Raw genomic sequence first — 4260 nt, forward strand, 5'->3', positions numbered from 1 at the left:
TAACAGAAACAGCAAACTTGCATGCCCTCAGTACCCAGACGCTCTGCTAGCTAAAAGTCCGTATGCATTCATTTATTCCTTGCTGGACACACTCTGGAAGCAGCGTGTAAACAACGGGAAGAACCCAGCGGAGAACCCGGAGAAGGGTGCGGATGCCCACCAGGCGGCGTCTCGCCCTCAGCATTTGCAGTCTCTGCTGTGTACAAACCTCATGGAGTGCAGTCCTGGTGGCTGTGCCACTCTAAGTGTGGCGCCTGCACCACGGGTGGCCAAGTGCTGCCTGTACCACCCTGTGCCACTTACTGTGTTTTATAGAGCTTTTCACTGGAAGTCTGAATAAATGTCGGTAAACCAAATAGAAGTTCACTTTTGGGGGGAAGCAAGAGTGAGCCACTCCCAAACGGCAGGAAGATCTCAGGGTTGCCTCTAGTCTGGTCACCTAAGCCACAGCCATTCCGTTCCGCTCTTGCCTGGCCTGCAATGGTGAGAGTGTGGGGTGGGGGGAACCTGCCTGGTTTGGGTGGAGGTGAGTCCTTTGACCCTTCCTGACACCGGGCAGATCCTGTTCTCAGGCCAGAGCAGAGGATTCCATGGAAGTTTCTGTGGGGAAATGTGGCTGCGAGGTCAGCAGCGCTCGAGAGCAGTGAGTGGAGGGTCTGCCAGAGAGACCTGGATGCTCTGGAGTCACGTTCGAACTGTAGTCTAACCTTTTGTCCCTGGGGCAGTGGCACACCTGTGCTGGCAGTCAGTTTCCCAAAACCCCTGACTTGCATTCAGCTTGTTCCAGCTGTACGTGAGGCCCAGGGCCAAGGGTCTTGAGCTGTGAACCAAGGGCCATGAGCTGGCCTGCAAGTTGAGCTCCCTCACCAGAGGGCTTGGCGAGCCGCCCTTGTCTGTCTACCCCACACCTTGGGGTATCTGAGGGAACAAAGGTGATGTGTCATTGTCCCACCACCTGAATCTTCTGGCCCACACTCAGCTGGAGGCGATGGAGACTCAGAGGTGGGCTGCTGCCAGCTGCAGGTGGCGTGCAGCCTGCTACTACAGGGGGCTGCATGGTTTCTGACTCCCGATGGGGTCGCTGCTGGGGAAGGGGCTCTGCAGCGGAGGCTGTCTGAAGCAGGTGCAGCGGGAGGCTGGTGGTTCTGTTCCTGATGGGGCACCTGGCGCTACGCGGAGGTGGTGGCGCCTTTTTTGTGTGTCCGGGACAGGCTGCGTTCTGTGAAATTTCATTTCTATTTTTCTATTTTTTGCACTGGGTGGTGTCACCGAGCGCCACCTGGTGTTGCTGTGCTTGCTGCATCTTGAATAAAGACACTTGCCCTGCCTTCTGTCGTGAGTGTGCTGGGGGTGGAGGACGGTCCCTGTGGGTCCTCAGCACTGTGGGACAACAGGAGGGTGAGCCACATAAATGTCCCATTCCTTGAGGTTGATTACAGAGGGGAACTGGCTGCCTTGAGACCAGAATCAGGCTGTTTAACTCACAGTTTCCAAGGTTTGGCTCCCTGTGTTTTGGTGTATTTTTATTTATTCACAGAGTACAACCCCGTGTGTGGATAATTAGGATCCCTTTCACCTTTTATAAAGAGGTGGCTGGAGGGAGGAGAGGTTTCCATGCACCTGTGGGGTGGGCCTCCGCCTCTGCAGCCTGCCAGTCAGCACTGTGTCCTGGGGTTTGCCAGGGACAGCTCTAAGCAGTCAGGGTTGCACTGCCCCCCGTGAATTCCAAGGCCTCTCCAGGGTCCTTATCAAAGGGAAGGTGACATTTTTTTTTCTTGAGAAAGCAAAAGCTTCCTGGAGAATCTTGTTTACTGTCAGGTGAGTGACTCCCTCCAGGCCACAGGTGAAACCCTCTCCCGTGTCTGGTTGGTTCATTGCATGTCCCTCCTGCGTTGCCCTGCTGTCTGCCCTGGGGCATGCACCCACCTGAAACACCGCAGGGAGCTTGTGGAGTCCAAAGGCAGTGCATGGTGGGCTCGCTCCACCCCACACCTGCTCTGCTGATGTCCCCTCATTTCAGGGTATCTTTTATCCACTAGATACTTGAGCACCTGCTCTGTCTTGGGCCATGTGCAGAGCAGCAGCAGAATAGTGAGACAGCCCAGCCTCCAGGCACGTGTGTCCCAGTGGGGAGAGAAGTCAGCCAGACCTGAGGCCAGGTCAGGGTCCAGAGTGCTGGCAGAGAGCTGGGGAGCAGGCTGTGGAGGAGTGGGAGGCGCCCCCTCAGGGAGCCACTGAGGAAAGGCTGGGTGGCGGCAGTGTGCCCGCGGGCCCCAGGCACTCCTATGGCAGGAGCTTGCTTTGGAAGGGGTTTTGCACTAAAAAAGAAGTCGTGGGTGGTTTGTTTCATAGGAGAGGACACCTGCTTTGCACCTTCCAAGGCTTCCCTGGCTGCCCTGTGAGTCACCTGTGGGGCCGCCCATACTGTGGCGCAGGCAGGCTCAGCATGAAGACATCTCTAGGGTCCCTCCCCACCTGGAAGTCTGGTCTCGGCATTCATGGGTCCTGAGTGTCATTTGCAGTTCCTACCTGCTGCCTCCGAGCTGTGATGAGGGATTATCAGCTGGGCCATGAGGAACCATGAGGACACAGGTAGAAACAGGTGTGAGGGTGGCGTGGGTGGCTGGAGGAGTTAGTGTGCTGAGCGCAGCTGGAGTCCAGCAGGGCCTGCTGGGAGGAGCCTGGACAGGCAGAGGGTGAGGGTGCCCAGGTGGCTGCTGTGAAAACAGGCCACTAGGAGCTCGTGTCCGTCAGTGGTTGCCCTTTATTTCACATGCCAGGAAGGTGCTGGGATGCGTCTGGGTGGACGTAGGTGTATGTGTACTTGTGAGTTGGTGCTGCAGCCCTGGGCAGAGTGTGTGACCGCAGCCTCCCCAGGCTGGGGCCCTGCTCCGACACCAGGTGTTTGGAGCTTATCCTGTTTTCCCTCCTGGCACGGTTACTGACCTGAGTGGGGACCAGCATGGGCTCCATGGCATTCCACCGGATGCTCCTCTGACCCAGCATCGTCATGTGCAGGAGGACAGTCACCTTTGTCCCATTCACTTTCAGAATGGTCATGACACCACCATGGCCCTTAAACAACACTCAAACCCCTACCCAGCTGCCCTGCGCCAGCTCCGCCTGGTGGCCAGGGTGCTGTTGCCAGCTCATGGCCTCAGTTCTGTGGTTGAGGAGTGCACAGTGGTGGTCACAGCACTGCAGAGGGACGCCAGTCAGCTACAGACCCTACTGCGCACAGGCCCCACCTTCCTGGGCTGGGGATGGAGCTAGTGTTGGAGGAGTCTTGGTGCCTGGGCTCTGTGGCACCAGCCCTGTTCTCTGGAGTTCTCCCTCCCCACTCGGAACCTTGAGCTCCTCCATGCACAGCATGCACTGCAGTACGGGGATGGCACCTTGGTCAGGGTCCAGCCTTGCCCAGCAAGGAACGGCCTCTGACATCCCCAGCAGCCGGATGCGGGGTCCCTGGTAAGCTTGCTGCCTCCAGATGCTGTGCAGTCTCTAGTGACCTTGAGGCACTGTCCCTGCCAGCTGTGTCTCTGCACCTTGGGATGTTCACTTCCTCACCCTGGGCCCCCAGCCCTGCTGCCTCCGCCTGGGGCGAGACCCTCTCCTTCCCTGGTCTGCAATCCCTCATGCTCCCTACTGTCCTCTCTTTGTGCCCACCTCGGTGTCCTGTGGCCGTGTCCCTCAATGAACAGCCATGCTCTGAGAGCAGCAAAGGTTCTGTCTTCCTAGGTCAGAGGTGGGCACATGGTCAGTGACTAGTGAGTGAAAGGCCATTCCAACTGCCAGCGCTGCTTTCCTTTCTGGAAGCTGCCCACCCTGTACCACTGCAACTGGCTGGCTGGTGGAGGCTGCATCTTCTGAGCCGTCACCTGATGACCCCATGCCCTGGCCCCAGTTCTGAGTGTCTGTTCCTTTACTGTCCATGCCATGGACCCTGCTTATTCCTGAGGTGCAGCCTGGAAGTCGCTGGCTGTATGGATCCAGGCAGGATCGCAGGGTGGCTGTTCCTGGTGCTCCCTTTCCCACCTCTCCTCTGCCCCTGCCCTCAAGCTGAGGCACGTGGTGCCTATGAAGCTGCCGGCGTCCCTCCTTGGTCACGCCTGTCTCCTTTCTTCATCTCTTGGCATTTACCGAGCACCTACTCTGTGAGGCCTGGTGCTGGGTGCTGGGGACCCACCATTCCATTCCATGGGCTCTGCTCTGAGTCATCACCCCATCAGTATGGAAAAGGGCCTGGTGGGGGGCAGAGGT

This window comes from Urocitellus parryii, chromosome 5, assembly GCF_045843805.1.
Source record: "Urocitellus parryii isolate mUroPar1 chromosome 5, mUroPar1.hap1, whole genome shotgun sequence".
In the NCBI taxonomy this organism is placed as follows: domain Eukaryota; kingdom Metazoa; phylum Chordata; class Mammalia; order Rodentia; family Sciuridae; genus Urocitellus; species Urocitellus parryii.